The sequence below is a fragment of the Lycium barbarum genome, chromosome 6 (assembly GCF_019175385.1).
Source record: "Lycium barbarum isolate Lr01 chromosome 6, ASM1917538v2, whole genome shotgun sequence".
NCBI lineage: Eukaryota > Viridiplantae > Streptophyta > Magnoliopsida > Solanales > Solanaceae > Lycium > Lycium barbarum.
In genome coordinates, this window is record NC_083342.1 from 23,116,562 (window position 1) to 23,142,555 (window position 25,994).

The following is a 25,994-nucleotide window of genomic DNA, read 5'->3' on the forward strand; positions in this document are numbered from 1 at the left end:
GACGATTGTTATGTCTCTTAGAAGCTCCATAGATAGTTGTCAGAATTGTTGGTAGATTGTCAAAAGTCTCGTACGACTTAATGGGTGTTTGCCACGTTGATGGCCATTGCTTATAAAGACTTCCGCTGATTTAATTCATGTGTTACATTTAATTTATAAATTGTTGGAGGCGAATATTGAACCTGGCGGGTTCAAGTATTATTATTATGTCGTTTAGGTTCTTCCGATGTTGTTCATGACGTCGGATGCCGGTCACGTCTAGGGTGGGTTTTGGGGCGTGACAAGCTTGGTATCAGAGCCTAGGTTTAAATGTGTCCTAGGAGTTGTCTGTGTCTGTGGAGCTGTGTCTAGTGGAGTCTTCCTTGTGCAGCCTGATCACCTGCATGATCGAAAGACTACCAGGGCATTTATAGGTGTTTCTCACTCCTCTTTATTCTAGATTGTGCTATAGAGCCTGAACTTCCTTTAGGATCATTCTGACGTGTCCAATAATTCGTACCCCGCAGAAATGGCTTTAACTCCTGCGAGGACTGGTAATCAGGGAAACAATGGTGCTTCTAAATCATCGCCTGGCGGACGAGCCACCAGGGTCACTAACCATACCACTGCTGGGGTCAAGAACGGTAATTCCTTGGTTGGGTTTGCCGAGCAACAAGAGAATTGGAAGGGAGTAGAGCGGGTAGACAGGGAACAAAATAAGAAGGCCCGATCTGTGAGTGGTTTCACTGGTTCATATGATGGAGGGCAACGGAAAGGAAGTTATGCACCTCAACAGTTTGGTTCTCTGTCTAATATAGGCGTTCCATCTGGTGGACAAGGTCAGAGGAACAATGATCAGAACAGATATTCGCAAGGTAGTAACCGACAAACATTTAGATGAGAGGATCGTGTTTGTCACCATTGTGGGAATAGGGGTCATATCAAGAAATATTGTAGGAAGTGGCTTCTTGAAATGGCTAACTCTTCAGGCGAAAGGAATAATCCGTCTGATGGTAATGCTAACAACACCCCTAATGCTCGTGGTAATAGGGCTGGTAAAACGGTTGCTAACACCGCTTATAGGGGACAACCTCGACTTTATAGTTTGATTCGAACGGGTACGGCAGGAGATCCTGGAGCCGGGGTCACAGGTATTCTTACTATATGTTCTTTTGAAGCGTATTCGCTGATAAATTCGAGCTCGACTCTTTCTTATATAACTCAGAATCTTGCCCTTGATTTTGGGTGGAAGTCGAATAATTGTTGACACCCTTTTTCTATGAATACCCCTGAGTCCTTGTTATCGCTTTTATAATGTATAGAGATTGTGTCATTGTAGTTAAGGGCTGTTATATTACTTTTAATGTGTTTGAATTAGAAATGATGAACTGTGATGTGATTTTTGCGGATGGACTAGCTTTCCGAGTGTTATGAAACTCTGGATTGTCAATCAGAAATGGTTAGGCTTGAATTTGCTGATGGACCCGTTATAGAGTGAAAAAGTGATATTGTTAAAAATTCGGAGTAGACTTATGTCGTATCTTAAGACTTGCGGGGTGAAATAAAAAAGGGCTTAGTTCTATCTAGTTGTTGTGGTATTACTCAAGCCGTGTTACCTTGAATATTATTCCCTACTATAGGTATGTGTTGAACCTTTCGGATGTGTTTTCCTGTGAAAGTTTAGAGTGAAGTATAAATCTCACAATTGTGTTTAGGCCTTAATGATGCATTCGTTATATGGTTAGTCGTATATTATCTCTAAGGATGTTTCACCTTGCTAGAAGAATTCTTGAAAATTTGAAATTTGAGGTTTAGTGAAGAATCTTAAGCCATGACTTTCATTCGAGGACGAATGATCTTAAGGGGGGGATAATGTAACACCCCGTACTTTTAACGAAAGCTTTGATCATGATCGTAGACTTAGAAAATCAGATAAAGAATGTGGGAATTGAAATTTTTCCGTTCAGTTGTGATATGGTGGTTTACGCCCATGAACAGTGGTCGTATTTCAGTTTACTGGCCGTAAACCAAGTCGTGAACTGAAACCAAGAATTTCTGAACATTCTGGAATTTGACATTTTTGAGGTCATAAGGTTAAATACGGACCGTATTTCACTTTACGGCCCGTATTGCAAACCGTATTTGGAATTTGGGAAAACTTCCTTGATGAAAGTTGTAGATCATTGAAATACCTTTCCAACGGTATCTTACGGGGGTCAAACGGACATCTGTGCAAGGAGTTATGGCCATTTTACTGAAGCGACACAGTGCAGTCCAAAGTGCAGAATACGGTCCGTAAATCAATTTACGGCCCGTAAACTGACTTTACGACCAGCAGTGTTCAGGTCGTAAATTTCACTTTCACAGAACAATATATATTCATCCATATCAGTTCAACTCATTATTTTTCATTCCTTCAAACCCTAGAACGACCTCCTACTCTCCTCCAACATCAAGAACACCAAGGTAAGTCCATTCTAACTATTCCAACTCCATTCTAACATATATCCTTGTAATCTAAACAAGAAATCATCATTCCTAATCTAGGGTTTTCAAGAAAACCCATCTCAAGATTCAAGAATCAAGATTTAGGAAATCTTCTCCAAAATTCAAGTCTTTAATTCAAGTTTTGGAGCAATTAAGGGTTTGCAACATATTTCCTTCCAAACTGATTCGAGCTAGTTTTTGGGCGTTCTTCAATAGAAAAAGTGAATTGTTAAATCTTGTTTAACAAATTAAGGTATGTCTCTCTTTTAAAAACATTATTGTGATTTGTATGTCTCTTTTGAAAATCTTATTTTGGAATGCATGACTTCTTTTCTTGAAAGTTCTTTATTGAATAGAAAGGGTGAACTTCTCATACAAAACCCTAATGTATGTCTAAGATTTTAATAATGTTCTTACCCTTATCATTGATAGATTTGACGGGTTAGAATAGAGAAAATGACATTGAAAGCTCGGTTATAATTTTTGGATATCAAATGATTTGTGGGCTGTTTTGGTATGATTAAATGGATAGAATTAGTTGGATATTGATATAAAATAATTGTTGAGATTGTTGTTGATGTTGTTGTTCTTGAATTTGGAAGTATAAATATTATTCAAGATCCTTTAATGAATGAAAGGAAAAGCAATCTTTTCATGTTCCTTGAACTCTAATTCATGTTTAAATGGTGGTTAATGTGTGTGAGGGGACAAACCCACATTAAACCTAGATTGTAACAAACCCTATATATGTATGTGATATTATGAATGTTTTCCTCAATAAGATATGTTTAATAATGATGGTTAAGGGTTGGTAATGATATTCTCATTGATGATTTAAGACATGGAAATCTTTCGTAAAGAAGTTATACGTTTTCAAACATTGGTCGGAATAACTTATCCTTTCAAAATGGCATAATGGTCCGTAATGATAATTTGACTACAAAGATGATTTCTTTTAGACAAGGTCATGCGTGTGTAGGGTCAAGCCCGCATCGAACCTTACACGAACTATACTACTTTGTGAAACTCGCTTTTCCCCATTATTGGATGATTGAATTTCATCTTCTAAAGGTTAAACCTTCAACTTGTTCTGTTGTAAAATGGGTTTCTTAAATTTGAAATTTGAATAAGATTCTCAATCGGTGGTAACTTGAAATGCCTCTATTTGAGATGATGACTTGAGAAGTGAGGTTCGGCTCTAAGCCATGATTGATAATTTAGTAATATGACATGATTAGTATTTTTGTTTGTATTTTGGACCTGTATGGTAAAGTTGTGTTAGTCCAGAGGACGATTAGCCTTCGTGGTTTCCTAACCAGGAGTATCGATTGATTGATTAGTTTGGTTGTGAGTGGCTTGCTTTCTATCTTGTTTCCTGTGAGTGGCTTGTAGTGATATAGAATTCGTAAGTGAAATTCTTGGCATGGTAAATGGTAAAGAGTTAAATTGATATGCCTTTCGTTGATCGATATGTGTAATGAACTTAAATGTTATTGACGGTATGACTGCTTTGAGACAATTGGTGAATCGGCTTCTATGCCATGGACTTTGTTGTTCTGTTTTCCTTGCTATTCGGGAGGAGGAGTAGCCACTATGGATCCTAGTGTATTAATTGCCTTGCCATTCGGGAGGAGGAGTGGCCACTCCCGGGTTCGCTACCTGGGGTGCATTAATGGCCTTGCTATTCGGGAGGAAGAGTAGCCACCGTGAATCTATATTTCGGTGTATTGCGCAGTGTGCCTAGCCATTCGGGAGGATGAGTGGTTACCGGGGATTTCATATCCCGGTGTGTTTATGCCTAGCCATTCGGGAGGATGAGTGGTCACCGAGACTTTATAATTCGGTGTGGTGAGTTGTGACAAGGGAACCCTACGGTCATTCCCTCGATGTGATTGATTCTTGGGCTTGTGTCAGTATGTAAAATATTCGTATATGTGTAATATTCGTAATCTCTCATGGAACCGTTGTTGACAATCATGATCAATTTGAAAGGCATAATTAAAAGTTGTAACTTAACAAAAGACTTCATAATCGATTTTTGATAATTCTTATGGAGATACACATGTTGAATACTTGTTTCTATATTGATTAATGGATTTGTAAACTGTTTAACAAATGATATTGAGAATCACAAAGTGGAATGGCTGTTTTTATGCTATCTTTTTCAGAACTGATTTCTTTATATATTATTATATTTTATTTTCATAATACTTGTTGTCCCCGAGGCACTCACTGAGTACAAAAGTACTCAGGCATACCATTGTTGTTTTTGATGGTATGTTAGGTAACGAAGAAGAGCAGGTTCGTGATACTTTCGACGCTTAATAGGACTTGCTACTGCTGTGGATTTGGTGAGCCCACATCCTTGTTCGTGGGACACTTTCCGTTTCATTTATTATTCTAGATTTCCGGGCTGCGTCCCGAAGTTTGACGATTGTTATGTCTCTTAGAAGCTCCATAGATAGTTGTCAGAATTGTTGGTAGATTGTCAAAAGTCTCGTACGACTTAATGGGTGTTTGCCACGTTCATGGCCATTGCTTATAAAGACTTCCGCTGATTTAATTCATGTGTTACATTTAATTTATAAATTGTTGGAGGCGAATATTGAACCTGGCGGGTTCAAGTATTATTATTATGTCGTTTAGGTTCTTCCGATGTTGTTCATGACGTCGGATGCCGGTCACGTCTAGGGTGGGTTTTGGGGCGTGACAAGAGACCTCTCCAAATATATTCAAACTCTTATCTATGCCTAAATCACAGATCAAAATGAAGATCAAATTAATTAGGGTTTCAAAGTGAGGTTTAAACTTGTCTCTTTTTCTTGTAAAATCTTTGGAGGCTATTTTAAGGTGAAGTGACCTTGGAATTGAAGTGTTCTTGAATTTTGAGGTAAGATTTCATCTTAGTTTCATGTTTATGAGTTTATTTGGTAATCATGGTATGATTTGAGGAAAAACAATTGGAGAAAAGGTCATAAGGTGTTGTGTTGAAGTTGTTGTTATGGATTGATTATGAAAAGTAGTTTTGGGACTGAATTGAGTATAATTTAAATGTAATTTTTTTTTATTATGGCATTGTTGATGTTTTATTGTGGTTTTGGGAGTTGTTTGGAGTTAGCGGAAGTAGATGATACAGAGGAGATGATGTCCGATTTTCATTAGCTTACTAATTTATTTAGCTTGAGTTTATGACAGTGTCCATGAATTAACCATAGTACGAATCATCTTGAGTGTATATTTGCAAGGTCAGGTGGCTAGAAGTTGAGTGGTTAAGTAGACGACGAGGTATGTAAGGCTACCCTTTCTTTCTTATGGCATGGTCTTTAATGACACAAACCCATGCATACGATATCCATATTGACTCCATTCCTAGGAATACTAAAAGCTTATGGTTCTTGAGATTCTTATGATATTGTTGATATTTGTCTCATGATTTTTAATCTTTATCTTATCTTATTTATTGACCTTGATCTCATCTTATGGTTATTATTCTTTCAAGGTGAGATATATTTATGATGATAGTTCCATAATGCATGCTTATATATATATATATATATATATATATATATATATATATATATATATATATATATATATATATATATATATATATATATATAGCTATTTTCTCACGTCGAGCCGCACTATAGTCAACTGGGTACGACACCTATTGTGCCCACCACTGCAGTTAGGTACGGATAACACCGATCCTATTATGGCTAGGTACGAATGACACCGAGCCTATATAGCAGGGTATGGCATTATGATATATGTATATGTATGAAAATGTTTTTTTAAAAAAGGGAAAGCATGCATGACTTTCCTTAAGAGGCATCTAGATGTACAGGTTATTCTCTCTTATCTCATGTTATTTCCATATCTTTATTATGTTATTTCTCATGCCTTACATACTCAGTACATTATTCGTACTGGAGTCCTTTTCTATGTGGACGCTACGTTTATGCCCGCAGGTAGACAAGGAGATGGACCAAACCCTTAGATTTCTTCCTCAGCGTTTGTACAGGAGCAGTCCACTTGTTCCAGAGATGCAGTTCAGTTGGTATGACTCTTTTTCATATATATATATTGGCATGGTGGGGTCCTGTCCCATCCTTATTATGTTATGTTCCTATCCCATCCTTATTATGTTTTGTTGTGTTATCATTTTGGTAGCCTTGTCGGCTTGAGTACTTGAGATCAACTTGATGACGTATATATGTATATATCTTTTGGGCTTGTGTCCCTTACGGTTTATGGCATTTATTTGTTAGTATTATGACCCACTGAGCTATGATGATGAGATGCATATATGTATTATGGTGCACTCAGTTTAGTTCCTATTTCTATAGGATATTGCAGAAGGAGTTGGGTACTCAGATGGATCTTAGCACAACATTTCATTCGTAGACCGATGGTCAGTCCAAGAGGAATATTCAGGTGCTTGAGGACATGTAGAGAGCTTGTGTTATCCACTTTGGTGGTCATTGGGGCCAGTTTTTACCATTGGCAAAGTTTGCATACAACAACAATTATCACTCGAGTATTGACATGGCGCCATCCGAGGCTTTTTATGGTAGGAGATGTCATTCTCTGATTGGGTGGTTCGATTCTTTTGAGGTGAGACCTCGGGGTACAGATCTATTGAGAGAGTCTTTGGACAAAGTGAAGTTGATGCAGGAAAGCTTTTGGCAGCTCAGAGTAGGCAAAAGGAGTATGCTGACCGAAAGGTTCGTGATTTAGAGTTTTTGGTTGGTGAGCAGGCTCTATTCAAGGTTTCACCCATGAAGGGTGTGATGCGATTTGGGAGAAAGGGCAAGTTGAGCCCGAGGTTGATCAGTCCCTTCGAGATTCTCCGTCATGTTATTGAGGTGGCTTATGAGTTAGCTTTGCCACCAGCTTTATCAGGTGTTCATCTGGCATTCCATGTTTCCATGTTGAAGAACTACCATTCAGACGGCTCTTATATCATTCATTGGGATTCGGTATTGTTCGATCAGAATCTGTCCTTTGAGGAAAAGCTGATTTCAATTTTTGATACGCAGGTGAGAAAGTTGAGGTCGAAGGAGATTGCTTTAGTTAAGGTGCAATCGAAGAACCATCCAGTTTAAGACGATACTTGGGAGACCAAGGTAGATATACTTGAGAGATATTCCTAGCTTTTCACCTGCTCAAGTACCTTCCCTTCGTTTCATTGGTATCAGATGTAATGACACAGTAGGTCGTTATGTGTGTTTTGACCATTTTACCCCCGTTGACCCATCCCCTAGCCCCGTTAGAGTGATTTTGATCTACGGTGATGGACGACATGATTTTCAAGGTCATCGAGCGATTTTTGATAGGACTTGAGGAAGTTAAAACCTTAAAGTGAGAAATGTTTGACCGATAGTTGACTTTTGGGTGAACGGATCTTTTTGGGAATTCCGTCAAATCCATGAGGTTCGGAGGGTCGATTATGACTTGATGGGATGCTTGGTTCGATTCCCGAGACATTCAAGAGAGTTTGGTATATCATAGTATTTTTTTAACTCTTCCGAAAGGAAGAATGGCAATTTGAATCGATTCCTGAAGCATTCAGGAGCATTTTGTACCCTAGGTTGGAAACCTAGTTTTGGTCGTTTGGGGATTGACTAGGTTAAGGTGGTATCCGCTGGGAATTTCGAGGCCACAAGTGAGTTCGTAGTGTGTTTTAATATGTGTTTGCATATTTCATTTGTATTCCGCGTGGTCTCAGACAGATGTCAGGATTTTGGTTGAACTTGGTGAAAACCAGATTTTTTTGGTTTTCTGAGGTGTCGCTTCTGCGACGGGTTCACTGCGTCCGCGGGCCTGCCCAGGCGAGGCCTGGTCTGCAGATGCAGGTTGCTGAGTCATTAATGAGATTCACCGAGGCGAGATCGCGTAGGAAGACCATTGCTCCGCATAAGCAGAGATTACTAAATCAGAATATTATATTTTTCCATTTTGAACCATTCCTCTTCCATTCACTAAATTGAAACCCTTGAGAGTACTAAGGGCGAATTGAGAAGTTCTTGGCTTGAATCATCTTTGGGTAAGTTCCTTTGACCCTAATTTATGTTTATTTATTGTCTAAGTTAGAATTCATGGTGGATTTAAGAGGTATAATGAGAAAGAAAGGTTGCAGACTCAAAGTTTAACTTCTTGAATCATATGCTTGAAAAGTGAGTTTTGATTGGGAAATCTTATTGATCTAGTGATGAATTACATGGAATAGTAGACACTAAGTTGAATCTATCTAAATTTCATGGATATGGAAGGCTAGGGATTTTTTATTAAAGGTTGAAATTGATGATTAATTGAGTTTAATTAGTAATTGAGGGATAGTATTGCACTCCCTAAGTGTTGATTAATAGATTTTTACTCAAAATTCCTATTTTGCCCTTATGGGCCCGGTTTTGTCTTTAAAAAGGGTTATTTTTTATTGGAATAGTAGTAGCAATATGGGTATCGTTAGTCTTCATTTCTAATATAGATTACATTATTGAATAGACTTCGAACATTCAAAAGGGCAAGGCTCGTGTTGGATAGTTCATGGCCCCCGCTCGGTATCGAGGTAAGTTACGGTTTACCTTTAGGTTAGAATCCAATTAGTGAAGTATATGTAGGAGTTAGATATTGACAGGAAAAGTATGTTAGGCCTTCGGGTATGGTGTTGAGGTGAAATCATATTAGGTTAGTTCTATTGATTATTGTGGGCTTGTCGCCTAGTTGTTATAATTGGCTTACCGCCTTATTTGTTATGCTATGACTTTTGTATACATCCATCTCTCTCTTGTTATGTCGCTTCTCAATGGAAAAAGGAATTATAATGAGATTAGGCTTGAATCGTGATGTGTGTTTATGACAAGACAAGCATGTGATCTTGAGTATGATTCTTGTTGATTATGATATTATGCATGGCATGCATTCTCATTTCATATGATGCATTGATATGAACTATGACTTGGTACTGATGATGATAAGTGAGACAAAGGAACATCCGAGGTCTTTGCCAGATTGTGTAAAAAAGTGATGAGAATCCGTGATCCGAGGTTGTTATCGGAGCCTGCTCGAGGTTTCTTGTCGGGATGAAATTGTACTTGGACTTCGCGGGTCCCCCATGGGTCATGACTATTGAGATGTGGAGGTTTCCGTCCTTAGCGTGTGTGTACGATATTGACAGTTGGCCAGTGCATTGCATTGCATATGCATTCATACTTATATCCATTCTTCATTGTTGATTTGTATATGGCACTTGATATTGAATTGTTCTTATGTTGATCTGGTACGTAAGTGTTCTCCATTGTTTACATGCCTACTTGTTGATTTCTTTCTTCATTTATGTGAACTAATTGTTATCGGACTATGATACCTATCAGTACATAGTGTTTGTACTGATACTACCTTGCTGTACTCTTTTCTGAGTGTAGAGTTTGCTACAGGATCCATGTCAGCACCTCGTGGGTGATGGCTTCTTTTAGAGTTTCCAGGGTGAGCTATGTTCTAGATCTGCAACCCGGAAAACCCTTCTCTTATAATATATGTCCTTCTGTTTCGAGACAGTATTTCAGACACTTATGTATTGTTATATTCAGACTTATGTAGTTTTGTAGTGGCTCTTGTACTATGACTTGACCAGATTCTTGGGGTTTCGTTTGTACTTCCGTGCTTAGATATTTATGATATGATTTGAGACTGCTTAAATAATTTTATTTCCTTTTCGTATGTTTAAAATTAATGTTGAATAAGGTATGGGTTCGCCCACCCAGAGGGTTAGCGTGGGTGCCCGCTTGATCCACTAGTTGGGTCGTGACAAAAAGGGAAATAGAGAGGAACTAATAAACTACAATAAAAATCGGATTTAGTTGCCTTTCTTTCAAAAGATCTGAGCTTGAGCTATGATTTGGGGCTGATTTTTCACAATTTGGGATAGAAAATTAGGGTTCTTGGTTAAGAGTCAGGTATGGCTTATAATGGGGTGGGTGAATATTGGTTACCGTTGTGATCATTAATAAGTGTGGTTAAAATTAATTTTCCATTTTTAAAGTTTAATGCGTAGTAAATCAGTGTTCACTCGCACAAAAATGTCCATAGAAACAAGCTTGATTTGGGTTATCGGAGGGGTAAATAAATTCACTTTTAAGATTGTCAGAGGTGTAATAGGTCGCTTTAATAGTTTGAGTGTGATATTGAGATTTCGGGTATACTTTAGGGTGCAATCTATGTCTTTTGCCTTGTTTTTAAAACTGTGTATGTATATATTGGTCCTTCATACACAATATCACTCTCAAGCTTTTATTACCGCTCCACTATGCTATTTTGTTTATGCATGAGATAATTTGTAAAAGCACCACAATTCTTTTATTTGAATAGATTCATCAAAATAAAACAACATGTCGAAAATTCATTACATTTGATCAATGTAGCGTTTGAGCTACGGGTTCAGTCAAACCTAGTATATTTGATACACCATATTGTAAAGTACTTTAATTTAAAAGTCAATCCATTATCGAATTTAAATCATGGTTCGCCTATGATTTTTCCTTATTTATTGCTCTATTCAATATAGATTATATTTTTATGGTTTATCTTTTATTTCCATCATGTCGAGGTGCAATCAATTGGAGTATGCTATGGAACACTTGGCAACAACTTACCATTACCTCAGGAAGTCATAAATCTTTATAAAGACTGACCCATTCGGTGACTTTCGCGGTCGCCCTCACTAAACCAACTTGAATCTGAACTACGATTCAGATCAAGTCTTACCGAAATAGTATTTCCTTTTCGTTCCATATGAACTACTGGCAGAAATAACCTAAGAGTTTATGATCCAAACCATCAAGTCCTCGATGCCCTTAGGGGTATTGACATTGAAATCAGTCTTGACATTCCCAATCGCAATCTTCAAGCCTTAACAAATCCTAGTGAAACTACTAATTGGGTCCATCCCAATATTATTAGCTATTTCCTAGATGTTAAAATTAAATACATAGCTATCGGTAATGAAGTTTCTCCATTGTTTTAAATATTTACTTTTCTCAAGTAAGATAACCCCTTGAAAAATTGGCGTATGCCACTGATTGCAGTGCGCAAGGAAAGCAAAAGAATAGTTCTCTTTGTGCTCACTTCGTGGCTGCGTATGAAGTTTCTCCATGATTTAATCAAACTGCACAATTTTCCCCTTTTCTCCTTCCTACCATGGAAAATGTGCAAAGGGCACTAGAATCGTCAAAACTACAAAACCAATCAAGGTCTCCACAGTCCAGTACATGGGGGCTCTATAAAACATCCTTCCTTCACAAATAGTAGAGTTTCATGAAGGCCTGGCGGGTTTCAACAGCCCGATAGTACAATTTCTTGTACAAAACAATTCCCCGTTATTAGCAAATATTTATACCTATTTTGTACACAGTTGTAATGACCCGTTTGGTCGTTTAGGATTTTGACCCTTTTACCCTTGTTGACCCTTCCCCTAGCGTTTTTAAAGCATGTTTGAATAATGGGGTCGGGTAATGTGGTTCCCTAGGTGATTCTAATTGGTTTAGAGGAAATTAGAGGCTTAAAGTGAGAAACTGTTGACCAATAGTTGACTTTTGAGTAAACGAACCTTTTTGGGAATTCTATCGATTTCATGAGGTTAGGAGAGTCATTTGTAACTTGGTGGGGGTAATTGGTTCAGTTCCCAAGGCACTCGGGAGCATTTTCGATCCTTGGTTAAAAACTTGACTTTGGGGGTTTTGGAGGTTGACCAGGTCAAAATGAACTCCGTTGAAAACTCCGAGGTCATGGGTTGTTTCATAGCGTGTTTTTATGTTGATATGCTTATTTGATGTCTATTCGAGGGGTCTCAGATGAGTGCCGCATTTTACATTGGACTTGGTGAAAACTAGATTTTGCTAGTTTCTGATGTCTCGCTTCTGCAGGTATGTGTTCGCATCTGCCGGTCCAAACATACGGGACTTGGCCCGCAGACGTGAAGGGTTGACATGGCAAGTGATTCCGTGGATGCGAAGTCCCATTCGCAGAGGCGATTCTGCATCTAGGAACAAGGGGTCCCTGGATGCGGAAATCGTTGAACAAAAAAACTTTCTTATTTCCCAACTTTGAACCATTCCTTCCATTCACCAAATTCTTAACTCAGAGAATTTTGTGGGAAAAATTGAAGAGCTTTTGGGTGATTACATCTTGGGTAAGTTCCTTTGCACTCTCTTGTAATTTATTTATGATTTAGGATTCAATTAGATGTTAGTCTTCATTTGGTAAGTTGGGGAAAATGGGTAGAAATGCCAAATTGTATCTTTATGATTCTTGTTTATTTCCATGAGTTTGTGGAAGGGTTCCTTAATGTCTAAGATTCTAATTATTGGGGAGCTAGGTTTCTAAGTTGAATCTTTCCTAATTGCTAAGGTTTGTATCATGGGAATTGGGGGTTTTCTTTTATTGATGAAATTGATACTAATTGGGGAGCAATCGGTGTTGATGATTATCATTTGGACCTCTTGGACTTCCGATTTCCTTTTTCCAACTTGTAGTTTTCCGTTATACCCTTGTGGGACCGGGGTCACTTTTAGGGTTATTTTGGGTTTTTTTTTGAAAGCATAGCAATATGTATATCTTCATAGTCTAACTTATATTATTTAATTGATTAGACTTTAAGCATTCGGAGGCTATCCGGAAGGGGAAGGCATAGGTTTGAGGAGTTCGAGCCTCATATTTCCTTACATAGAGGACTGGGCTTCAACATCCATGAGGAAGGCTTGCCATAAACCTGGCTTCAACATCCTGAAGCACAGCTTGCCAATCTAGTCGAACAGTAAATTTGATCATACATGTAAAAGTTTTTCCTACAACGGGGCTGGCTTCAACATCTCTAAAGACTGATTGCCAAGCTACTCAACTCGAAAAAACATTTACACTACTACAGATTTAGCTATTATAGCTTCGGAAAACTTTTGTACTTGTAGCAAGTTAACTTGCTCAATATTTCCTAACCCTAAACTAAACTAAAGACCAGCTTTTCCATGCGTTTCAAAGAGAAGAACAAAAAAAATTAGAAAGCACTCATATTATTGATATAGAAAGATTTACATGAAGATTATTTGATGATCTTCCAAGTACTACCTAGCCTCATTTATATAGGAGTTGGAACACTACTACAAGTCAAACCTATTACAAGTGGGTCCCATAAACATGTGGGGGGCCTAATAAAGCAAGAAAAACTTAAGCTTAAACATGACAAAGCATGTGCTAGCCCTTGAAAGCATGTGAAAAACCTAAATATGTACATGTGACGACATGTGGTACCATGTGCACGTGGGGTAGCCAAGCATGTGACGCCATGTGATAGTATGTGTAAGTGGGGTACACTTTTGTCCTCTTTTAGGTAGCATGTGCAAGCTTGTGAAAAGCATATGGTAAGCATACCCTGACGAAAGAGCAAAAACAGGATTTTGCATACCCGACCACCATTTTCAATGGAAGGTCATGCCATCTAGGTTAAAAACTACACCCTCTATGTTCCAATAAGCCATGACAAAGATTTTTCAACCCATCCTTCACACAACTAGTTTACATTGATGACATATTACTGTCTAGTGATACTATAGAAGAACATTTTAACTTGCTCCATCAGTTTCATGATCTAGTAAGGGAAAATGGAATCATGTTCTCAGCAAAAAAGAGGGTTCTTGTCAAAAGAGAGATTGATTTTATGGGAGTGCATTTTGTCCATGGCGCATACAGCCCAGGGCCGCACATTTGCCAAGAGTTGATCAAATTTCCAGACACCAACTTCACAACAAAGCAGCTCCAACAATTTTTAGGTGTGATTAATTATGTTAGAGATTCCATCCTTAATGTCTCTACATATATTTCTCCGCTTACAAAAATTCTCAAGAAAAATCCTCAAGCTTGGGGGAAGGAACAAGATGAAGCAGTTCAAAAAATAAAGGAAATATCCAGAGAAGTCAAAGCCCTCCATATCCCCTTAGATGGCAAGAAGATATTGCAGACTGATGCCAGCAATGATTATTAGACCACGGTACTTTTTGAAGAAAAAGATGGCCAGCGGAAGATATGCGGATATGTCAGTGGAAAGTTCAAAGATACTAAACAACACTATCATTCCACCTTCAAGGAAATTCTTTCTGTGAAGAACGGAATTAAAAAGTTCAATTTCTTTTTAATTCACATAGAATTCCTGATAGAAATGGATATGAAGGCTTTCCCGAAGATAATCCAGGTAAATCCAAAGATTATTCTAAATCCGCATATTCTCAGATAGGCACAATGGTTCTCCCGTTACAAATTCCAAGTGCAGCACCCCAAAGGGAAGGATAATATCCTAGCGGATTTTCTGTCCAGGCCAGAATTTTTTTTAAAGAGATTCATGCACAAGAAGAGGCTAACTAGCCAAATTTTCATGTTGTCGAGTTCACTAGGAGCCGGCCCATCCAGGATAGCAGATCATCCGCCAGAATTCTTCAACTAGCTCGTGGACCCATTTGATCTATCCATTCTTACAAAGAGAAGGACTTTCTATGAGCTTCAAGTCTTCAAAAAATATGGAGGATCCATCCTTAAGCCATTTAGAGTCAATCCGGAATACCCATTCTGACATGTATTCATACCACTACACAACGATTTTCCACAGGAGCTATTATGGTTTTTCTGGTACTTGTGTCGCAAGTATTATATCTTTATGAAATTTAAGTGCGACATGTTCCGACATTTTGACAGGATTGAATCTGCTCTCAGAAAGTTTTGACAATGGTTCAAACCACGAACATATTGGGTTCAATGCTTCCAAGACTCCAACGCAGCTAAAATATTCATGCTACATTGGCCAATAAATATTATTGGCAGAAAGATCCATGCTCATCTAGATATTTCACTCTGGTGGGAATTCCTCCTCTCCATTTTGTCCTTAGAGGATGAATACAATGAAGCACAGAGAATTATTTTCCAGCAAAATAAGTGCATCCCAAAGGAGACATGGCCGAAGGAGTGGGCTCGTTGGAATTACAATAATAATTATCCCTATTGGGAAAGAGTCTGACAAGCAGCAAAGGAGTACCAAGTACCATATGAAGTCATCAGGGATGAAATCACTCATGCTGTCACAAGGATAAATCTTCCATCTTAGGATTCACAAAAAATAGATTGCGAGATAATAGGGCCATCGAACAAGAAATGTTACTACACGAGGTCGCTAAAAAGAAGCTTGGAAAACAAAGAAAGATTCAAGAAAAAACATGGAGCTGAATGGTGGATAGAGGAAGGATACACAAGCCCGCCATCAACACCATCAAACACTGCACCATCGGATGATGGTTGATGACACATGCACCATTTTCACCACTTACCCTTACTTACTTCAACAAATTACCCACAAAAGTTTACTACCCATACAAAAACAAATATTCCTATAATTTTATGTTCCTAACCTCACTTTCACATGCTCACCACATGCTTTTCACAAGCTTGCACATGCTATCTAAAAGAGGACAAAACTGTACCCCACTTGCACATGGCGTCACATGCTTGGCTACCCCACTTGCACATACTACCACATGCTGTCACATGCTTTTCCATGTATATATTTAGTTTTTTCACATGCTTTCAAGTGCTAGCATATGCTTAGTCATGTTTAGGCTTAAGTTCTTCTTGTTTTATTAGGGTCCCCCAACATATTTATGGGACCCACTTGTAATATAGGTTTGGCTTGTAGTAGTGTTCCAGCTTCTATATAAAGGAGGCTAGGTAGTACTTGGAAGATCATTGAATAATCTTCTTGTAAATCTTTTTATATCAATAATATGAGTGCTTTCTAAATTTCTCTTGTTCTTCTCTTTGAAATGCATGGAAAGGCTGGTCCTTAGTTTAGTATAGGGTTAGGAAATATTGAGCAAGTTAACTTGCTACAAGTATAAAAGTTTTTCGAAGCTATAATAGCTAAATCTGTAGTAGTGTAAAAGTTTTTCCTAGTTGAGTAGCTTGGCAATCTGTCTTTAGAGATGTTGAAGCCAGCTCTGTTGTAGGAAAAACTTTTACATCTATAATCAAATTTACTGTTCGACTAGCTTAGCAAGTCGTCCTTCGGGATGTTGAAGCCAGGTTTGTGGCAAGCCGTCCTTATGGATGTTGAAGCCCAGTCCTCTATGTAAGAAAACATTTGTACTTGTAGTCTTACAGTCTTGCTTGCTATTTCTCTGCCCTTTATTACTCTTGGCAAGGATTGAATTGACATTATTGTGCTTATGAATCCCATATCATATTTATTGGCATTGTTTACATGTGATTCCTCATTCTTCCATTCATACATTCATGAATGATGATAGAGTTGGGGAAACTGATTCGAAATGGAGATAACAGAAAGATGAAAGAAAAAATGTTAACGCTATCAATCTAAGGTCTGTACTAAATGTATAGTAGCAGAGTCACGATCCGAGGTCTGTTCCATAGTGGCTAGTACATGGATGCCGCGGGCCCCCCTAGTTCATGATTATTGAAGTGACAACTGCTTATAGCATGTGTGTACCGATTGAGGTATTAGCCATTGCATTACACGACTTTTCATCTCATTGCATTGCATTTCTCATAATCACAGCATATACCATTTCATTGTATTCTTGTTGATGTTGTGTTGTGTTGTTGCCTATGGTTCAGGAATTTCTTAGAACTTGGCATACTTATGGAATATAAGCTTAAACCAAGGTTATGACTTGGCTATTTGGGACATTCTGTGCCTATTAATTGTCATTGATTGCCTTATCTGTATACTTGTTGATTTATATATTTCATATGTGTTAACTAGTCTTAGTCGGCCTATGATTCTTACTAGTGCGTGTTTTATACTGATACCACTCTTGCTGCACTTTTTCTCAGTGCAGAGTTTGAGACAAGATCTTCTTCAAGGCCCCCAGTCTAGCCTCGAGTCTTCTTGTTTGAGATCTGAGAGTGAGCCACTTACCAGCCTGCAGCCCTAGATCTTATCTATTTTTTTCTATTACTCGATCCACTAGACAGTATTTCCTTATGTTCAGACTGTTGTTATATTCCTAGAATTGTATTGAATTAGTCGTTCTTGTACTAGAGACTTCACGTCCTTGGGGAAATGTATTTTACTTCATATTCTGCACTTTATGATTATGTATGGTTATAAACTTATTAATGTTCACTTGTTTTATTTTATGGTTGATTCTTAAATTTATTAAGCTGATGGTTCGCCCACCAGGGGGGTTAGCGTGCGTGCCATTATGACCGTGATTTAGGTCGTGACAAATTGGTATCAGAGCGCTAGGTTCACCTATCTCACAAGTACAAAAACATGTCTAGTATAGTCCTGCAGATCAGTACAAAGATGTATGTACTTATCTTCAAGAGGATATGGGATAGTAGAACAACTCCATTATCTCATTCCTTTCGTGCTACATTGTTCTAATTGGTACCTAGTTTGTTTAAATTGGTATCAAATTCATCTTAATATTCTCTCACAGATGGTGCGGACTCGTGCTAGAGCTGCGATCAATATGGTGTCACTGGGGCTGCAACACATGGTAGGGGTCGAGCTAGATGTTGTGGCTATGGCAAAGGCAGAGAGGCAGCACCAGCTAGGGGCAGGGCACCCCTCGCTGGTCTGGCCCAAGCTATATTTGTGTCTCCTGAGCCACCAGCGGATCATCAGGATAAGGTCTTTGAGGAGAAGGAGCTGGGACCAGCACCATCTCAACCCGAGTTTTCTATTCCCTATTTCTACGGCACTTCATAGGAGGACGCCTATGAATTTATTATTGATTGTCATGAGAGGCTCCACAAGCTGGGGGCGGTGGAGACACATGAGTTCATTATGTGGCCTTATTGTTGATTGGTGATGCCAAGCTTTGGTGGAGGTCGTATGTCAAGTGCAGGCCTGTTGGGTCGCCTCAGTTGTCATGGACCAGGTTTTATCAGATCTTCTTGGAGAAGTATATCCCACGTTGTTTTACGGATAGGAGGCGGGACGAGTTCATTCACTTGGAGCAAAGAGGGTCATTTGTTGCTGAGTATGAGGCTCGCTTTCATTCCTTGTCTAGATATACATTTCAGTTGCTTCCCACAGAGATGGAGAGAGTGAGGATATTTGTCAAAGGGTTAAATACTCTATTAAAGTTGGCGGTTCTACAGTTAGTAACCAAAGGGCTTCATTTCAGGATGTGGTAGATCATGTAACTTCGGTTGAGTCAGTGAGGCAGGAGAGTTATGGTAGGGTTGAGGATAAGAGGGCTCGCAAAGGGGGCAGTTTCAGTGATACGATTTCCAGAGAGAAAGGCCATTATAGGTAGAGTTCTCAATTCTACACCGGCCACCCGATTCAGTCAGCTATTCAGACTTCGGTTGGCGGTTCTTCAGCGCCCAGTCATTACTCTTCAGGATAGTCATTTTAGGGTTCTTATTCCTGGTTCTCAAATTATGGAGGGCATACTAGTTCATCAGCTTCAGTTCAGTGGGTTGTACCCGATAGATCTTCTTACGAGTGTCGTGAGCTAGGACATATCCGGATCTATTATCCCCGACTCAGACAGAGTGGCAGAGTACTCTATATTAGGCCCTAACCTTCAGCGCCATCATTTAGAAGGGGTGGGTCTTCTGGTCAAGGCAGTGCATAACTTGAGAGAGGTAGTCACTCATCTGGTAGAGGTGGTCCCCAGCCTAGCAGAGGTGGATCTCAGTCCGGCAGAAGTGGACATTATCCTGGCAAGGGCGGAGCTCATTAGGTCTGGGTGGTCATGGTGGTTCGCAGGCTGTTGGCGGACAGGTTCATTTTTATTCTTTCCCTGGCAGGCTTGAGGCTGAGGCTTCTGATGTTGTCATCACAAGTACTATTTCAGTCTGTCACTGGGCGGCTTCCGTATTATTTGACCCGGGTTACACTTTGTCTTATGTGTTTACATATTTTTCTATGGGTTTGGATATGGTTTGTGATCTACTTGACATACCTATTCATGTGTCTACTCCTGTTGGAGATTTTGTAGTAGTAGACTATCGGTCTTGTACAGTTATGTGTATAGGTTATGGTACGTAGGTAGACTTGGTGATACTTGATATGGTAGATTTTTATGTTATATTAGGCATGAGTTGGTTGTCTCCTTATCATGCGATTTCGGACAGTCACGCTGAGACAGTCACCCTAGCCATGCCTAGTATTCTAAGACTTAAGTGGAAGGGTACTCTTATTCCTTTCCTGAAGAAGATTATCTCATTTTTTTTTAGCCAGGAAGTTAGTTGACAGAGGATGTCTGGCCTACTTGGCTCATATTCATGATACCAGTGCTAACACTTCGTCATTTGATAGAGGATGTTTATGCCTGTAGTGAGCGAGTTCACAGAGGTGTTCCCTAAGGACTTTTTGGGTATGCCACCCGATACCATCCATTAATAACTTGATTATTTTTAGATAATAATAGATAGAAACAGTACTTGTAAGTAGTCCTATTAAAACTAAGAAATATAGGCCTACCTGCCTTCCACACTAGAATAAATAAAGTTTTCTGAAAAAACCTCTACATTGTTCTAGAGCCGGACACTCGCCTTATTTCTATTCTGCCATATCGGATAGCACCGGCCGAGTTGAGAGAGTTGAAGGAAAATTTGCAAGATCTTCGGAGTAAGGGGTTTCATTACATCGAGCGTCTCTCCTTGGGATGCTCATGCATTTTTCGTAAAGAAGAAAGATGGGTTGACGATTTGTTTTACCAACTTCAAGAAGCCACAGTATTTTCCAAGATTGATCTAAGATCGGGCTATCACTAGTTGAAGATTAAGGCCGGGCATATTATGAGGACGACCTTCAAGACTCATTATGGTCATTACGAGTTCCTAGTGATGTCTTTCGGACATAATAATGCCACGGTGGCTTTTATGGATCTGATGAATGGCATCTTCAAGCCATATTTGGAATCTTTTGTCATAGTTTTCATTGATGACATTTTGGTGTATTCGTGAAGAAAAGAATATTATGAGAGGCATTTGAGGATTGCCTTTGGATTGTTGAAGGAAAAAGCGTTTTATGCTAAAAACAGCCCCACTCATGACTTAGAGTTGGCGGCAGTGATATTTGCTTTGACGATTTGGATGCACTACTTGTATGGGTTTCATTGTAGGTTTTCATGGATCATCATAGTCTTCAACATATGTTCAATCAGAGAGACTTGAATTCCAGACAGCATAGATGGAGCAGATTAAGGCACAACAGTTTGAAGATGTGAAATTGTGCAAGATTTGAGATAAAGTGTTTAGTGGGGAGGTCAAGGAGGCGATTCTAGTTATTGGCGGAGTTTTGAGGATTAAGAGGCGTGTTTGCATTCCTCGGTTGGTGACTTAATCAAGATGATTTTAGAGGAGACTCACAGTTCTAGATATTCCATTCACCTTGGGGCTACAAAAAAGTACCGTGATTTGAGACAACGCTATTGGCAGGGCAGGATGAAGCGTGATATTGTTGAGTTTGTTTCTTAGTGATTGAATTGCCAGCAGGTTAAGTATAAGCACTAGATACCGGGGGGATTCACTACTAGGTTTCCTCGTGATATCGCAAGTTGATTTTATACGGGAAATTTAGGATCGGCGCATAATATTAACCCATTTCCTGCTGATTGAGACAGCTTATACAACCGAGGATTATGTCAAATAGTACCGTAAGGAGATTGCTTGACTTTTTGGTAAGTTGGTTTTATCATATTGGACAGAGGGGCTCGTTTCACTGCTACCTCCTTGGAGTCATTTTAGAGAGGTTCGGGCTCAAAGCACTGGGAATGATTCCTATCGTTTATCGAGTGGGTTACAGTAATATCCAGGGCCCCAGCACTAAGACGGTGCCTTATGAGAGTGGGTATGGACACAAAAATCAGGCTTTCAGTTGGATGGTTTGAAAATCAAAAAAACGGGGTAGTATGGGTCTGGCTTAGTTCTTTAAGAAGTAAAGAGAGTGAACTTGATCAACGGTCAAATGCAAGTAGCCCAGAGCTTGTGTAAATCATGATCAGGGGCTTCAGGCTAGAGGTTAGAGTTTGAGGTAGAGATCTGGAAGGTTCCGGCAGGATGATTGAAGAAATCAAAATAGGCAAAAGTCCACAGTACTCTGAGCCATATTAAATTGTTCGGAAGTGAGGGCAACTAATTCATGAATTAAAACTCCTTCGGGGTTAGAATCCGATTATTTGGTACTCTATATATTGTTGTTATGAGAATATATCAAAGATCCTTACCAAGGTGTTTCGGTTGAAGCTATTTAAAAAGTCAGTTACTGTATTGAGATTAGCAGGTTCGCATACCTAAGGTTTAGAACGTGGCGTCGGTGGAAATGTCATGAAGGGACAAGAACACCAAGGAGATGGCATAGGAAGTCAAAAAGGAAATAAGGTCCGAAGTACTTTCTTTTATACCAAGTAAGAGGTAGTGATCGTCAGAACACAAAAATGGAACGAGCTCATAAGGTAAAAGATAGCTTAGCCTATTCTCATTTTAGGAAGGGAAGTATATAAGATTGGCGTGTATTTGATGGGAAAGTAAGGAAAAATAGCACAAGGGGTGGATGTTACTGTTAACAGGATCGGGAAAACATTTGCGAGGAAATACTCAGTCCATATACCCTAACATTCGAGGACGAATGTTCCTAATGGGGAAGAATGTTACATCTCATCCCTTCGTATGCTAATTCAGGCCGGGAGTTTAAGGCCATGGAAGTGTAAGGGAAAAAGTGTCGTAAGACTTCAAGTTGCACAACTACATTATTCCCAGGGTTAAGGAGATTCATAAACATGATTGGCAAGTATGGGAAGGTTTCGGGATCAAGAAAATTAATGAAATTTAACTTTCAAGAGGTATATCTCCTAGTATATAAGGAATTATGGGATTCATAAAACTATCTAAATTCAAGTTTAGAGAGTCTTCTTTCCAATGGAATAGATAATTCACAAATCAGAGAAGTAATGTGTACAGTACGGACCACACAAAGGTACAACCCACATTGAGGCGGGGGGTTTGGTATATATAGGTGCTAAGGCCGAAATATTATATCTACTCACCCCTAAATTGGATTCTCCTTGTCTCTACAAATAATTTCTCTCTATATATATATATATACACCATATAAATCATAATCCAAGAGTAATCTACGCAAGTTGGGTCTCGGAAGTTCGTAAACATTGTGGGATCATCGTTCTTGTTCTCGTTCTTGGAAGGGATGTGGTTTTGGACTAAATCAAGCTAGGATTGGGTGTTGTTAAAGCCAATTGAAGTAAAATTCCATCTCCTTTACTTGTTATTAGGTGTCTCTATCTTGGGATTTGAACATGCAAATGAGAAATCCATGAATTTAATACTAGAATTTAGAATTGATTATGATAGCTTGTTGGGTTTGTTAGGAAAGATGAAAATAGAAGGAAATTGGAGTTGTAAAACTGATTACTTGTAATTGTAATCAATTATAGCTCGCAAGAAAAATGAAAATCCTTATGGAGTGTAAACCGAGCTTGTCACTCGAGGTATTGACCTATTGACCATAGATTGGTTATATGAAATTGAATTAGGATGGTTGTTGTTACTATGGTACTCATGGATCTGGAAAACATAAGAAATACAGGGGAAATGCTGCCCGAATTATCATAGTAATTACCCGACACTTAGATACGTAAAATTAGGATTGTTAGATTGTGATAAAAGTATTATTCTATGATTATAGGTCGAGACAGAAGCAGAACGAGCAGGCTGTTGTGGCAAGCAAAGTATCATAAAGGTATGTTAAGGCTTCTTCATCTCCTTTCTCCTATGGCATGAGTCCAACTACACGTATATGCAAACAAACGTCCTAAAACAAAAGATTCTACTCTAAATCGGGTAACGTATATGTTCCTTCTTTCCATATTATATTAAGTAATCTAGATGCATGTTGATGTTTATGAGAAATCCCAAAATCATGATAGGCTATGAAATCATATCTATGTGTATTTTTGTATCTTTCCAAGGCTCGATGATGTTCATGTTAGTTCCATAATGTTTTCAGGAGATACCGACCTTATGTCACGCCGAATAGCTTGGTATTGCTAATCCATGTGTCTCAGGAATCATATATATATATATATATATATATATATATATATATATATATATATATATATATATATATGTATGTATAAGACAACACACCAGGCTATAATTGTGCACGGCACTAATATACGCTATATATGTATATTATAAAACCCAGGGCTATACCGGCGGGCATGGCACTAGTGTGCAATTACACCATTGCAGTTCGGCATGTTATATGATGAGATAATCCCTAAAGAGTGGCGTATATGATATGATACTATATATATATATATATATATATATATATATGTGTGTGTGTGTGTGTGTGTGTGTGTGTGTGCGTGTGTGTGTGTATGTGTGTAAGGGAGTCTGCATGCATAATGTACGCCCTCAGAGGCCTCCAGGTTCCAGGTTGTTTCCTTCCAGTCTTCCTTACTCATGTTATCTATAGTTATGTTATATTTATGTCATGCTTATCCTATCTTACATACTCGTTACACTTTGCGTACTAACGTCCCTTGCGCGGACGCTGCATTCATGCTTGCAGGTCTGACTTCTCATAGTGGCATACCCCATTAGTAGGTTGCTCCAATTCAGCGATTGACCGGCGAGTTCCACTACTTTCAGACTTGCTTTGCTGGCATTTTAGTATCACTATATATATGTATATATTGGGTATGATGGGGCTCTGTCCAGACTGTTATGTGAGTTAGATGCACTATTAGAGGCTCGTAGACATGTGTCTTCTATCCAGTTTTCTTATGAATAGCCTTGTCGGCTCATGACTAGTATGTAGAACTTTTGGTATGGCCATTCTGCCCTTGTTATGACTTATGCATCCTCGTGGTGGCCTCGTCGACCATGTACATATCTGTATAGTTATAGTCCATGCTTCACAAGTTGATAATGGTTGACATAATTTCTACTCATCAGTCTCGTACATGTAGGCCTTACGACCTAGGTGTTGTGAGCAATGTATAACAAATATTACAGGTAGGCGCTTGGCCTTACGGCCGGGTGCCAGTCATGCCCTACCAGCTTGGGGTGTGACACTTTGCACCTCCTCTAGCCGGTTGTGCCACTAACCTAGGTGCAGCAACTTGAGAACCTGAGTGTGGGCCACCCTGGCTAAGTCTGGGTCACTCCCTGGCGAAATGCCCTAAGTCGCCATATTCAAAACAACCTCGTCGAGCCATAGGCTGCAGAGACGAACCAGAAAAGTCCGAATGACCACCTCGACCTCTAGTGATCGGGAACAAGAACCCTGAGAACCATGGCCCGAACAATGAGCACTATGACCCGAAGAACCGCCTATCGAAGTCTGAATCACTGCCTGAACTGGTCAACTGAACTGAGGACGATAAACCATACCCTACTGACTCCTACCTTCAAATGAGGTACCTCCATAACTATCAAAGCTGCAGGGCTTCTTGTGCAATCTATCCCCAAACTCATCATGCCTGATAGACTCAACGCTCCTAGCGGCATTCACCGCTTCCTAAAAAGTACCTACCAAAATTGCCACGCGCGTGCTGAAACTCAAAGGTGATACGACAACCCCCTAATAAACTTACCAATCCTTTTAATCTCATCAAGTAGAACGATAAAAGCATGGTGAGAAAAAGAGTGAAACATCATCTCATACTGGGTTATAGACGTCTCACACTGAAAAAAAGAGTGAATCATTATCCCGTACTCGGTTATAGACATCCCACGCTGCTCTAACCTAACAAACGTCTCACGCCTCTCATCCCTCAAGCTATAGCGAACCCACTTCTCTAAATATACATGAGAAAACTCAACCAAAATGAGTGGAGGTTATCCAATTGGTCCAGTCTCAATAAAAACCCTCCACCATTGCTCGGTGAGGCCAACCATCAGAAATGCCACAAAATCAATACTGTTGGATTCAACTAACCCCAAATAGTGCGGACGCTTATGACAAATAAACAGAAACTCTTACGCGTCATCATCGGGAGGCCTATCAAACTATGGTGGCTTCATCTTCTCAAACTTGTCCCACCTCTTCTGCTCCTTAACTGTCATTGTAGGCTAGTCAACTGGGTGAATAACAACACTCTGAACAAGCAAACCCTGAAACTGAGGAGCCACAACAGTGATTGTCTATGCCTTTGGAGTCTTATACCCTGCAGCAACCATCGGATCTGGACTCTAAGCTCCAACTCAAGTATGATAACCCTATAAAATAGTCGATTGTATGTCTGCGCCTGGGTCATACCCTCAAAGAGGCTCAAGATACGCACCAAAATGTGTTGAAGAACAGAAGTAGCAATAAATCTAGTCGATACCCGGGCAGGTCTAACCTCATTCTCCTGAACATGCTCCTCATTTGAATCTCCTCTGGGTCCAGAGTCATATCTCCAGCCTGATCTTAAGCAGTAGCTAGTACTCAGCCTCTAGCTGGTGTAGTAATATGGGCTCTAGCCCTGCCTCTCCTTCTA

At 39.3% G+C, this 25,994-nt stretch overlaps 1 pseudogene; it reads left to right on the forward strand.

Moving 5' to 3' along the window:
• Positions 1-508: 508 nt before the first annotated feature.
• Positions 509-25,994, forward strand: part of LOC132643938 (glucan endo-1,3-beta-glucosidase, acidic-like) — a 73,299-nt pseudogene continuing 47,813 nt past the window's right edge.